The sequence below is a fragment of the Pelophylax lessonae genome (genome assembly GCF_965119305.1).
Source record: "Pelophylax lessonae genome assembly, chromosome: 1".
Lineage (NCBI taxonomy): Eukaryota > Metazoa > Chordata > Amphibia > Anura > Ranidae > Pelophylax > Pelophylax lessonae.
In genome coordinates, this window is record NC_138768.1 from 51,144,777 (window position 1) to 51,159,946 (window position 15,170).

Here is a 15,170-nt window from a genome sequence, read left to right on the forward strand (position 1 = left end):
GGACACTGTCCCAGGTCCAAGTCTTACCCTGGTTTTGTCCCCTGATTCAGGGCCAGATTAATGTAGACAGGGCATCCCATTCTGGCTGAGAAACAGCCTGGTGGCTCAGATGCAGACGCCCCCTGCTGGACGATCTCACTACTGCTCCTGCTGCTGTTCAGTGTAGGAAAGGCAGAGCCAAAAATTTACCGTGTGGAGGGCTGAGAACGTGAGGTGAGCAGATAAAGAGGGGGGTCTGTTTGTAAACAGGTGAAGGCAGTGGGGGAGCAGGGGTCAGAACTGATGCAGCTGCATGGAGAGATGGAGAGTTTAGCTGTTGTGGGGGAAGGACCTTTCCTTTTGTTTTTGATCCGCTTTAAAGCGGAGTTCTGGCCTCAAATACCTTTTTTAACTAAAAATACCCCTATAATACTAATCCATCGCCCTTTACAGAACCGCTATTTTCATACTTACAAGGTGTACGGTATTGGATTTTAGTCAAAATCTTACTTTTAAAAACGCTGTCTGGGCGCGGCCATCTTGGATGTGGGCATCTGAAGCCGCAGTGTAATCTGCTGTGTCCTTCTTACTGATTCCAGGGAGTGTTCTGGGAGTTCTTCCTGATTCCAGCCTCCTGGGAGTGATGACAAACAGCTCCCAGGATGCAATGCAAAGGCAGAAGTGATGTCGGTGGCCGCGGCCACAGAGGGGAGAGAAGGAGGAAGTACAATCAAAAATGCCCTGATAATAAGGTAAGGGACCCCTGAAAAAAATTGAAAATGCCCAATTGTTGATCAGCATAGCGAGCACTCCAGGAATCACTAACGTTGCAAAATAGGCCGGAAATCCGCTTTAAAGTCATTGGAGTTGATTTACTAAAACTGGAGAGTGCAAAATCTTGTGCAGCTGTGCTTAGAAACCAATCAGCTTCCAGGTTTTTTTTTTTTCAAAGCTTCATTGAACAAGCTGAAGTTAGAAGCTGATTGGCTACCATGCAGAGCTGCACCAGATTTTGCGCTCTCCAGTTTGGGTAAATCCACCCAGTGCCGATCTTTCTAACTACACCTTGTGGTTTTTATGTGCATAAGATGTGCATTGATCATTTAGTTTCATGGTGTCATTTGCTGGCCTGTATGCACAGCCTATAAGGGAGTAAATGTTCACATTCCTGTGTCAGAAGTTTTTGTTTGCGTTCAAACATGAAGCATGCAGTATGGCACTGCATAAGTTAAAGTGGTTGTAAAGACAGAAGGTTTTTTATCTTAATGCATTCTATACATTAAGATAAAAAAACCTTCTGTGTGCAGCAGCCCTCCTCAGCCCCCCTAATACTTACCTAAGCCCCATCTCTATCCAGCAATGTCCATGAATGCCTCAGCCGTACGGGACTCTTTCTCCTAAGTGACTGAGACACAGCAGCGGGAGCCATTGGCAATCAAACCCAGTTAGCCAATCAGGAGAGAGAGAGAGGGAGGGGCCGAACGTCAGTTCCATGTCTGAATGGACACACGGAGCTGCAGCTCAGCTTGGGTGCCCCCATAGCAAGCTGTTTGCTCTGGGGGCACTCAACAGGAGGGAGGGACCAGGAGTGCCGAAGAGGGACCGAGAAGAGGAGGATCTGGGCTGCTCTATGCAAAACCAACTGAGGCAAGTATAACATGTTTGTTATTTTAATAGAAAAAAAACAAGACTTTACAATCACTTCAATACATGTTCTTTGTTTGTAGTCTAAAAACTGACACTTCCTGCAAAGAAACTACAAATGCCACAATCTCTGATTCTCTCAGAAGTTACAACATACATAATAGGATAGCCAGTGACTTGCTATCATCTAAATTAGGGTAGTCAGTGCAGAGTAACACGCTCTAACATGTTTCGGCTGTCAGGGCAAAGTCATAGCACCAAGGGTGCCTGACTAAGGCCTAACAGCCAAAACGCGTTAGGTTATTTTACTCTATACTGACGATGTTGCCAGGAAAAATTACCCTAATTTGGATGATACCCAGTCACTGGCTATCCTATTATGCATGTTGTAGCTGTTTAAATGTGGAGAACACTGAAGCCTGGACACCAGTTTTTCCAGCTGCTTTACAGGTCACGGTTGAGCGGTGTGGATTTGCTCTCTCAGAAGAAGTTGCCTTGTCCCAAAAAGGGACGGGCTAGTGAATGACCACATAGAGGAATCAATCAGCCATGTCTCCCATATAAGAACACATACGCACGCATGCACAGTTCAATGTCCACTCATGGCCCATTCCCAATATGGAGCCAGGTGCCAGGACACATGTGCAGGAGCTATATCATCAATGGTCACCCAATGGTCAATGAGGAACAATGGGAACCTGGGGGAAGAAGATGGCAGCCATGGATGGAATGACTAGGGACAGCACTGATCTGAAGTACAGCAAACAGCCAGGTGAGTTTGCCATAATGTGGAAATATGTTATGCAGAATTGCACAGTATTATAAGGGCAGCAGAACAACTGTGGGGGGGGGGGGGTGATGGGTGTGATGAAAAGGGCACTTTTATTGGGGGGAGTATAGGGGGGCAGTGCTGTTAAAAGGACAATATAAAGGGGGGGCGTGATGTGAAGGGACAGAGGGGGACACTACTGTGGGGGTGATGTGAAGGGACAGAGGAGGACACTACTGTGGAGGGGTGATGTGAAGGGACAGAGGAGGACACTACTGTGGGGGGGGGGGGTGATGTGAGAGGAGCAGAGGAGGACACTACTGTGGGGGGGTGATGTGAAGGGACAGAGGAGGACACTACTGTGGGGGGGGGGGTGATGTGAGAGGAGCAGAGGAGGACACTACTGTGGGGGGTGATGTGAGAGGAGCAGAGGAGGACACTACTGTGGGGGGTGATGTGAGAGGAGCAGAGGAGGACACTACTGTGGGGGGTGATGTGAAGGGACAGAGGAGGACACTACTGTGGGGGGGGGGGGTGATGTGAAGGGACAGAGGAGGACACTACTGTGGGGGGTGTTGTAAGAGGAGCAGAGGAGGACACTACTGTGGGGGGTGATGTGAAGGGACAGAGGAGGACACTACTGTGGGGGGGTGATGTGAGAGGAGCAGAGGAGGACACTACTGTGGGGGTGATGTGAAGGGACAGAGGAGGACACCACTGTGGGGGGTGATGTGAAGGGACAGAGGAGGACACTACTGTGGGGGGTGATGTGAAGGGACAGAGGAGGACACTACTGTGGGGGGGGGGGTGATGTGAAGGGACAGAGGAGGACACTACTGTGGGGGGTGATGTGAGAGGAGCAGAGGAGGAGCCTACTGTGGGGGGTGATGTGAGAGGAGCAGAGGAGGACACTACTGTGGGGGGTGATGTGAGAGGAGCAGAGGAAGACACTACTGTGGTGGGTGATGTGAAGGGACAGAGGAGGACAACTACTGTGGGGGGTGATGTGAAGGGACAGAGGAGGACACTACTGTGGGGGGGGGGGGGGTGATGTGAGAGGGGCTGAGGAGGACACTACTGTGGGGGTGATGTGAAGGGACAGAGGAGGACACTACTGTGGGGGGGAGGGTGATGTGAGAGGAGCAGAGGAGGACACTACTGTGGGGGGGGGGGGGGGGTGATGTGAGAGGAGCAGAGGAGGACACTACTGTGGGGGGGTGATGTAAGAGGGACAGAGGAGGACACTACTGTGGGGGTGATGTGAAGGGACAGAGGAGGACACTACTGTGGGGGGGGGGGGGTGATGTGAGAGGAGCAGAGGAGGACACTACTGTGGGGGGGGAGGGTGATGTGAGAGGAGCAGAGGAGGACACTACTGTGGGGGGGGGGGGGGGGTGATGTGAGAGGAGCAGAGGAGCACACTACTGTGGGGGGTGATGTGAAGTGACAGAGGAGGACACTACTGTGGGGGGTGATGTGAAGGGACAGAGGAGGACACTACTGTGGGGGGTGATGTGAGAGGGGCTGAGGAGGACACTACTGTGGGGGTGATGTGAAGGGACAGAGGAGGACACTACTGTGGGGGGTGATGTGAGAGGAGCAGAGGAAGACACTACTGTGGTGGGTGATGTGAAGGGACAGAGGAGGACAACTACTGTGGGGGGTGATGTGAAGGGACAGAGGAGGACACTACTGTGGGGGGGGGGGGGGTGATGTGAGAGGGGCTGAGGAGGACACTACTGTGGGGGTGATGTGAAGGGACAGAGGAGGACACTACTGTGGGGGGGAGGGTGATGTGAGAGGAGCAGAGGAGGACACTACTGTGGGGGGGGGGGGGGGTGATGTGAGAGGAGCAGAGGAGGACACTACTGTGGGGGGGTGATGTAAGAGGGACAGAGGAGGACACTACTGTGGGGGTGATGTGAAGGGACAGAGGAGGACACTACTGTGGGGGGGGGGGGGTGATGTGAGAGGAGCAGAGGAGGACACTACTGTGGGGGGGGAGGGTGATGTGAGAGGAGCAGAGGAGGACACTACTGTGGGGGGGGGGGGGGGTGATGTGAGAGGAGCAGAGGAGCACACTACTGTGGGGGGTGATGTGAAGTGACAGAGGAGGACACTACTGTGGGGGGTGATGTGAAGGGACAGAGGAGGACACTACTGTGGGGGGTGATGTGAGAGGGGCTGAGGAGGACACTACTGTGGGGGTGATGTGAAGGGACAGAGGAGGACACTACTGTGGGGGGTGATGTGAAGGGACAGAGGAGGACACTACTGTGGGGGTGTTGTAAGAGGAGCAGAGGAGGACACTACTGTGGGGGGTGATGTGAAGGGACAGAGGAGGACACTACTGTGGGGGGTGATGTGAGAGGAGCAGAGGAAGACACTACTGTGGTGGGTGATGTGAAGGGACAGAGGAGGACAACTACTGTGGGGGGTGATGTGAAGGGACAGAGGAGGACACTACTGTGGGGGGGGGGGGGGGGGGTGATGTGAGAGGGGCTGAGGAGGACACTACTGTGGGGGTGATGTGAAGGGACAGAGGAGGACACTACTGTGGGGGGGAGGGTGATGTGAGAGGAGCAGAGGAGGACACTACTGTGGGGGGGGGGGGGGGTGATGTGAGAGGAGCAGAGGAGGACACTACTGTGGGGGGGTGATGTAAGAGGGACAGAGGAGGACACTACTGTGGGGGTGATGTGAAGGGACAGAGGAGGACACTACTGTGGGGGGGGGGGGGGTGATGTGAGAGGAGCAGAGGAGGACACTACTGTGGGGGGGGAGGGTGATGTGAGAGGAGCAGAGGAGGACACTACTGTGGGGGGGGGGGGGTGATGTGAGAGGAGCAGAGGAGCACACTACTGTGGGGGGTGATGTGAAGTGACAGAGGAGGACACTACTGTGGGGGGTGATGTGAAGGGACAGAGGAGGACACTACTGTGGGGGGTGATGTGAGAGGGGCTGAGGAGGACACTACTGTGGGGGTGTTGTAAGAGGAGCAGAGGAGGACACTACTGTGGGGGGTGATGTGAAGGGACAGAGGAGGACACTACTGTGGGGGGTGATGTGAAGGGACAGAGGAGGACACTACTGTGGGGGTGTTGTAAGAGGAGCAGAGGAGGACACTACTGTGGGGGGGTGATGTGAGAGGGGCAGAGGAGGACACTACTGTGGGGGGTGTTGTAAGAGGAGCAGAGGAGGACACTACTGTGGGGGGTGATGTGAGAGGGGCAGAGGAGGACACTACTGTGGGGGTGATGTGAAGGGACAGAGGAGGTCACTACTGTGGGGGGTGATGTGAGAGGGGCTGAGGAGGACACTACTGTGGGGGTGATGTGAAGGGACAGAGGAGGACACTACTGTGGGGGGGGGAGGGTGATGTGAGAGGAGCAGAGGAGGACACTACTGTGGGGGGGGGGGGGGTGATGTGAGAGGAGCAGAGGAGGACACTACTGTGGGGGGGTGATGTAAGAGGGACAGAGGAGGACACTACTGTGGGGGTGATGTGAAGGGACAGAGGAGGACACTACTGTGGGGGGGGGGGGTGATGTGAGAGGAGCAGAGGAGGACACTACTGTGGGGGGGGGGGTGATGTGAAGGGACAGAGGAGGACACTACTGTGGGGGGGGGAGGGTGATGTGAGAGGAGCAGAGGAGGACACTACTGTGGGGGGGGGGGGGTGATGTGAGAGGAGCAGAGGAGCACACTACTGTGGGGGGGTGATGTAAGAGGGACAGAGGAGGACACTACTGTGGGGGTGATGTGAAGGGACAGAGGAGGACACTACTGTGGGGGTGATGTGAAGGGACATTTTTTGCAGCTTAAAAACGCCCCTCCATGTAGTCTTATGGCCTCATGCACACATAGACGTTTTGCAGCTGTAAGTGGCATAGGCATTTTCAAGCTGCAAAAAAACCCAGGGCCAGTCTGTTCTGAGGACCAGTGTTAGAGCTGTAAAAACGTCTGACGCTGCTAAAGGCTGCATAATGTTGCTTAACATTGCTTATACAGCGCTAAGCCACGTTATACGTTTTTTTTTTTTTTTAATGGGAAAATCAATGGTTCCCTAAGGGAGCCCATTGATTTGAATGGAAGTCTCATCCAAGTCGGATCAGGATAATCCGATTTGTGGTGGGACTTGTGCTCTGAGAATCTTGAGGGGGAACTTCATGCCAAAATGGGAAAAAAAAAAAAAAACAAAGTGACGGCCCCCCCCCCCCCCGGTTCCAAACCAGGCCCCTTGGATCTGGTATGGATTTTGACGGGAGCCCCACGCTGTTTTTATTTTTACGTGGGGCTCCTGTCCCGAGCGGCCCCACCCCCTCCTGGACCATAGCAGGCCACACACCTGATGATGTGCGACGAAACAAGGGAGCGGGGTCTCCGCGTGATGTCACTGAGTAGCCATGCCCCCATTGCTATATAAGAAGCTGCAAAAAGCGGGGGCCGGCATAATCACGGGAGACATCGTTGGAGAAGGACTGGAGGAAGAAGACCGGAGAAAGAAGACTGGAGAAAGAAGACCAGAGGGAGAAGACCAGTGGAAGAACACCAGACGGAGAAGATCGGAGGAAGATTTTTAATAAAGGACTTCTCAAAACCATCTCTTGTCATTATTTACACTTTTTTGGGGTGAATGGGTAGGGGTACAATGTACCCCATACTCATTCAAATGGGGGGGTTGTCAGGAAGAGGCCCTTGTCCTCATCAACATGGGGACAAGGTGCTTTGGGGTGGGGGGTGCAGAGGCCCCCCGCTCCAAAGCACCCACCCCCCCATGTTGAGGGCCTGTGGCCTGATATGGTCCAGGAGGGGGTGGGGCCCCTCGCTCGTCCCCTCCTCTTTCCTGACCACCCAGGCTGCATGCTCGGATAAGGGTCTGGTATGGATTTTGGGGGGACCCCATGCTGTTTTTTTTTGCGTGGGGCTCCCGTTTTCTAATGCCCTGTGTGCATGAGGCCTTATACTTCAAGTCAGTGTAAAAACATCCTCTGTACTGCAATGGTCAGCAGGTAATCATACTGTCCGGCCAGACGGGGTTTAAGGAGGTATGTCAATGCAGAAAGCGGCATTTGAAACACAACATTGATAGTACATGTTGACCCTGACCAGCTTTGGCCAAAAGAGTGTATTTGTGCTGTACGCATGTAAACATTACCACAAACGTTTTCATGCGCACAGAGTAGTAAATGCCAATATGCTCCCCCTGGAATTCGGGTTTGGGGCATTTTTTATAAGCCCCCTAAATACCACTCTAAAGTATACATTTAAACAACAGAATGTGCTATTACCAAATGCCTCTGAAAGCAGTGTTTTTGTACCTGTTTGCATGAGCCCTTGCAAAGACCTTGTCATAAACTTTGATTTTCATTCACCTCCAATGTGACTTGGAACTTGCTAGAAAATTTGGCAACTCCTGGAAGAGTAAATTCTCTAGCAAAGCCCCCTCTCTCCTGTACACAACAACCCCCTCCTCTTCTGGGAGTGTTTAGCATACCTGCTGTGCCCATTATGATGGGTTCCCACCATCCCTGTGCTGAGTTCCCAGATATGTACACCTGCTGTGCCCATTGTGTGGGGTTCCCACCATCCCTATACTAAATGCCAAGGTCTGTACACCTGCTGTGCCCATTGTGTGGGGTTCCCACCATCCCTGCTCCCAGTGCTGGAGATCTCACTATTGGAGTGTTCAATATAAATGTGAAGCCAATGGGTAAATTTGTTTGGGAGATAACCTCTCTGCAGTACTGCATCTTCTCTGTGTTAGAAAGTGAAGGAAAATGTCCCAAATGTATTTTTTTTACTGAAAACTTGTGCTTGATAAACGGTTGCATTAATATCATGTAAACATTTGGAACCACAATTTTATTCTCAAGGGTCTCTGCTTTCAGAAAATATATAATATTTTGTAGCCTTTGACTAATCTTCAAGCCTAAAATTATTTTTAAACCATATGTTAAAAAAACAAACTCGCAAAAATGACTCTATCAGTAAAAGGGTAAAATAACTCACACCCTTATCACAATTAAGCCACTTCAAATGGCAGTGCTGGTTAGATTGGATTCAGCAGTACTGAACAGCTGGGTATCACTCAAAGGGCCATAATGGACTGTTCTTGATCCATTGCTCCATGATGTTCTCCAAACTGCGGCCCATGGGCCAGATGTGCCACTTTGCTTGCTTTTATCTGGCTCTTGGGACACCATTCCATCCACTGACACCAATGACAGGGCACCATTCCTTCCACTGACAGGGCACCATTCCATCTACTGACACCAATGACAGGGCACCATTCCTTCCACTCACAGGGCACCATTCCATCCACTGACACCAATGACAGGGCACCATTCCATCCATTGACACCAATGACAGGGCACCATTCCATCTACTGACACCAATGACAGGGCACCATTCCTTCCACTGACAGGGCACCATTCCATCCACTGACACCAATGACAGGGCACCATTCCATCCATTGACACCAATGACAGGGCACAATTCCATCCACTGACACCAATGACAGGGCACCATTCCATCCACTGACACCAATGACAGGACACCATTCCATCCACTGACACCAATGACAGGGCACCATTCCATCCACTGACACCAATGATGGGGCACCATTCCAACCGCTGGCAGCAATGATGGGACATCATTTCTTCCACTGACACCACTAATGGTGCACCATTCCAACCACTAAAACCAGTGAAATACATTGTCTACTCCCACTGACACTGGGGCATTCTCTACTCCCAATGGCCACAGTCTGGGCCCCCATGAAGCCTGAAGGACAGTAAACTGGCCCTTTGTTAAGAAAGTTTGGAGATGCCTGGTTTAGACTAATACTTTAAAGTAGAACTATAGCCTCTCATATAAACATTGAAAAAATATAAGTTCATCTGCACTTACAGTTTTCCGTAGTCCCTCTGTAAAATCCCTCAAATTCCTGTAGATCCTGCCAGTGAAGACCATGTAATGCTGCTTCTTGTGATGGGGTGGCTACAATGCTGCACTGCTCCTGAATTCAGAGCAGAGTTGCCACTCTTGTGTAGGATGCGCCTGCTTTTACTACAGTGGGAGGAGAAGATGTTGAAGGGGGAGTGGTTATCAGCATTGTCACTGCTGATTCATAAGCCTGTACTTCACCTAGTCCCACCCACTGCTTTCTGGATTGGCAGCACTGACTGTGTTACTGACCCCCCCCCCCCCCCCCCACTCACCATTCAGTGCTGCAGTGTCTGGGAAGGGAAGTGTGTGACACACAAGTGAAGGAGGATTTGGATCAGTCAAGGAAGTTTTTTGCTTGGATTACGAGGCTTGTGCATCACATATCACATAGTAACTGGATTTGGTTCTTGTTTAGACGGTCATACAGGATCCTTTAGTTTTACTTTAAATCTTCATCTATGAAATCATATATAACATATTCTTTAATAAATGCAGCACAGCTGCTAACAAGGAACAGAAGAACCGCTGGATATGAGTGTGCAGGTCAGGAAGGATCTCCGCAGCATAAATGTTAATAACCAGAGGACAGCGGCAGAGGCGGTTTAAGGTCACAGAGACCATCGTGGTGCGGTGGCTTCATTATCCCACCATTCCTAATCAGCCGCCTCGTTTGGCTACAATGATAACACAGACTTTGCAAGTTCATAAAGACAATTACAGAAAACCTGGATGCATTCTGATATGTTTTTGAAATGTCACTTATACAGAAAGATGCACATGTTATTTCATCATAATTACACCCCTGGTATACCTGCAGTGACATTTCTATTGTATGGACAACATTCTGGATGCTGATAAACGGTTTCTAATTGTATCCAATCACTTTTTCTGATTCTAACATTCTGCCAGAGAGCACTTCTTTCTGAGACAGGAATCAGTCCAGCAACTTTGTTTTTGTGTTTTATTTAGGGGTTAATTAATTTAGATGGTGATGGGATGATAATGGATTGTCCACTTGACTCAGCAAAGAACTCTTCAGGGACACTTCAACTATATATTGTCTATATACACTCCTCTTCTGCCTCCTGAGCACTACCTTGCTTGCAGATCCACAGTGGTGTCACTCTAGGAAAAGTCTATAGCAAAGGCCCTTTACAGGCAGAGACCACGGGTCCCTATACGTGGTCATTGGTCCCAGCACCACTTCTTCGGGCCCTGCCAGCCCGTCTGGCTTCAGCAGCCCCTTTCACTAGCCCTCCTGGCTACATCCCACAGTCCTCCCAGATTGCACACTCACCAGCCCACCCGGCTGTCTTCTCCTCGATGTGCTCGCTGGCTCCTGCTGTCCTTACTCTTGTTCCCATGCCTCTGGACTGGACTCCTCCTTGTGTTGTAAGAGGATCCCTCCAGCACCCAAGCCCCAGGCCAGAGCCCCCCCCCCCCCAGACTAGGGGATTACCCTCAAAGGCCACAGACACCCTCCTTAGCACTCTATCTCCATCTTCCACCCGACTCCACTGCCCCTACTGGCATGGCCCTCAATACTCCAGGCAGCTCCCTCTAACCTCCCTCCCATTTTTCTGGAAGCTTCTCCAAGGTTCCAGTAAGTAGGGGGAGGTACCAGAGGTGCTGCCTGATGAGTCATTAAGCCTCCCTGAGCCACTCACACTGACCCATATTCAACCCAGCCTGGCTCTCAGCCAGGTCAAATTTACCTACACTACAACTAGCACACTTATCTAGAGGGTGCTACACCTGTTGAGTTATGGAGTACAATAGTGTCATCTCCATGCCCCCAGCTTGCTGATTGGACAGTAAAGGAGCAGCAACACACCAATAAGTCATCATATGTGCTCTGTCTTTTAGAACATTATTGGCACATTTATATGCAGGGCACTTGATTGGCTGCCAACTGACTGCCACTCCCAGGGTGAGTGATGCTGTGCAGGAGAGGACAGGTGACTGATGTCATGACTGAAATATTATTATAAAAATATATTTAATTACTTGACTGCATTATCAACTTTCTGTCCAGCCGTTATACATAAACTTTATGCTGCTTGTGCCCTCTAGCGCACGCAGCAGCACCCTCTGTGATTTCTGTTTCCATTGGACACAACAGATAACAAAGCAAGGTACAGGACCAATTAAATTGGCTCTGTACCATGTGATCGCTGCGACAAATCACAGTGATCATACATGTTAAAAGGCTTCATATTGCAGTGCTATTAGGCTGTGAGAGAAAATAGATTGTTTTCACAGTGATCGCTAGTATTTTTTTTTTTTAACACAGTGTCCCTGATCACCACTCCACCAGTCACAGTGTAGCCAGAACAGTTTAGTCAGAAACAGTGCATGTGATTACCTCCACACTAGGCCCAGTGTCGATATACCAGTGTAAGCCAGCAACATTGTTCCTGATTTGCTGCCACACAAGTCCCAGTGTCCCCAGACCAATGCAAATAAAAAAAGTTTAACTGCTAGGCACACCAGTCCCAGTTTTGCCAGACCTGTGTAAGGCAGTAATAGTGTTCCTAATCACCTCCACGCCAGTATAGTGTCACCAGACCAGTGTAAGCCAGAAGCAGTGTTCTTGATCACCACCACATGAGTCCCAGTGTCACTAGATCAGTGCAGCCAGCAACGGTGTTCCTGATCACTGCCACCGCAGTCGCTGTGTCACCAGGTCAGTGTAAGCCAGTAACAGTGTTCCTGATCACCGATACACAAGTCCCAATGTCACCAGACCAGTGTAAGCCATCAATAGTGTTCCTGATTGCTGCCAGACCAGTTCTAGTGTCACCAGACCAGTGTAAGCCAGAAACAGTATTCCTGTTCACTGCACACCAGTCCCAGTTTCGCCACTGCCACCAGCAACAGTGTTTCTGATTGCTGTCACACCAGTCCCAGTGTCCCCAGACCAGTAAATCCAGCAACAGTTTTCTTGATCGCTGCTACACCGGTCTAAGTGCCGGTTCACATATGTGCGGCTTGCGAGATCGCATGTAATTCGGAGCGCACTGCTCCTTCATTACATGCGATCTCCTGTGCGGATGCGAATTCAGCCATACATTTTGTATGGCTAAATTCGCAATGTATCCGCAGCAAACACGCACAGGACCCTTTTATTCATCCGTATCAGAATCGGATCGCACAGTGGTTCACACTTGTGCGATCCGATCCTGTGCAAACTGTCAGATCGCACTGCGATATGCGATTAAACTGGGGGTGTCGTTAACATTTAATTGACACCCCCTGCGTATCGCATATGGCAGTGTGAACTGCCAGATGTGCGTTTGCGATGCGGGAACAGGCTGCGAATTCGCAGCCTTCCCGCATCGCACAAGTGTGAACCGGCACTTAGTGTCACTGGACCAGTGTAAGCCCTTTATCAGTGTTCCCGATCACTGCCACACCAGTTCCTGTGTAACCAGACCAGTGTAAGCCAGTAACAGTGTCCCTGATTCCCACTACACCAATTCCAGTGCCACCAGACCAGTGTAAGTTGTTTGCACTGGATAGACTTGTGTCTTTCTTCAACCACATTAACTATGTAAATATGTAAGCAAATAACAGTGTTTCTGATTGCTGCCACACCAGTTCCAGTGTCACCAGACCAGTGTAAACCAACCACAGTGTTCCTGAATGCTGCCACACCAATCCCAGTATTGCTAGGCCAGTGCAGCCAGCTTTAGTTTTCCTGATCACTGCCACACCAGTGATCAATGCCATGCCTCTGCCTGCCGCCTGTACTGACCCTGGTCTTTTTATTGACTACATTTCTGCCTGCTGCCTGGATCGATCCGCTGCCTGTTTATTGACCGTATTTTTTCCTTTACATATTAAAAGATTAGTGGTAATTGTGGCGATTTAATGCCACAAAATGCAAGCTCTGTCTGTCTCTAAAAATGAAATAAAATTAATTTGGGTACAGTGTTGCATGACCAAATAATTTTCTGTCAAAATATCACACTGCAGAACACTGAAAAATACCCTGGACAGGAAGGGAGTTTAACATGCTGGTCTGCAAGTTGTTAAATCACCATCATCGATCAATCAAATCATCAATTTTTTATGTGCTGGTAGTGCAGCTTTGAAATACAAAAAATACTTGTATTGTTCCCAGTAAGTCTGCATGACTACTGTGTACAGAATGCATGCTCTGTCCTCAAAGTAGATGTAAACCCAGGCTCAGGGGAGGACTGGGAAGGGGGGCTGGGTGGCAATTGCCCCCCGGGCCACTCTGATGCTGGGTAAAAAGGCCGCACTCAGGGCTGGACAAATGTAGGGGCCAGACACTGTATACAACTGCCGGTTGCCACTACACAATGTTATATTTGCAGAGCTTGCAGCGGAGCGATATGAGTGTGCAGAGCATGCTCCTGCACCCGGCCAGCACAATACTAACACAGTCACTTCCCTTAAACTCTGCCCGACAGGAGCTTCCTAGGCCCCACTTGGCCTGATGCCATTTACTGTATTTTTGTTAAACCTCCTTTGTTGCTGTTAACAATAAATTATGTTACCACATTGTAACATATTTGTCTTGCTTCATAACAGGAATATCCATTATAAAACCAGGTGGGCATGGATGGTGAGCTGATTGGATGGTTCAATAGGCTAGTTGACTGGATTTGCCCCCCAGGCCTAAGGCTGGCAGCCCTCCCCTGCCCAGGCTCTAAATTCTCTTGTACATTTTAAGATGTTAATGTAATTTTCCATTTTCAAAGTCATGTACTTTTGTCAGGCACAGAATAATTTCACTAATGTGCATGCGTGGGAGCGCAGTCATCCCAGCACACTGGCGCATGCGCAGCTCAGTGTACATTCTACAGAGGACTGCAAATAGGCAGGCAAGTGTACTTTATTTCAGAAGAGACACTGAATGTCTCTTCAGTCAGAAGAGTCCTGGGGCCATCTTAAATGAAATTTAAAAAACTAAATTCTGAGATTACAAGTCAGAATTCGGAATTTCAAAGTCAGAATTCTGAGATTAAAGTCAGAATTCTAAAATTTAAAGTCAGAATTCTAAAATTAAAAGTCAGAATTTTGAGTTACAAAGTCAGAATTCTGCAATAAAAAGCCCCGTCTGATAACATTTTTTTATATTTTACATTTATCTCCACATTAATAAGAATGTATTCCTTTACTGAACAGACCATATTATCTTTACGATTGTAAGCTCTAAGGAGCAGAGCCCTCTGTTCCCTCTTGTATTGATTTATATTGTAACTTCGCTGTCTCCCTCTATTTTGTAAAGCACTGCACAAACTGTTGATGCAATATAAATCCTGTAAGTATTATTAATATTTAGTAAGGTGTGTAGTTTACAGTCTTGGCAGTATGCACTTTCAATTATTGCCACTAGATGGTGCTCATGAGCTAAGGGAATTTCAGCTGCTACTGATGGCATTTGGATGGAAAAAGTACAAACTTTTAAAAAGTTACTAAACTGGGTGTAGACAGCGGAAAATATGAGCTGGGTCTCAGCAAAGCTCAATGCTCTTAAAATAGCGCACTTGAAGGCGAAGCTAAGGCATGTTAAAAAGGCAGATGGCGTATTACTTTAAATGAAACCTATACTGGAATTAATACAGAGGCCTTCTGAAAATGCTGGCTGTCTCTGACTTTAATACGGTAACCCAAAATAAGTACAGTTACATTTGGATTACAGTGAATCTGAACTCTAAGGACCCTTTCACACTGGTGCGTTTTTTGCTGCGCTTTTACTTTGCTAAAAAAACGCAGGAAGAATGTTTCCCTTTCAATCCTATGGGACTTTTCACACCACTGCGCTGCGGGTGCGGTGCGTTTTGGAAAGTCGGGC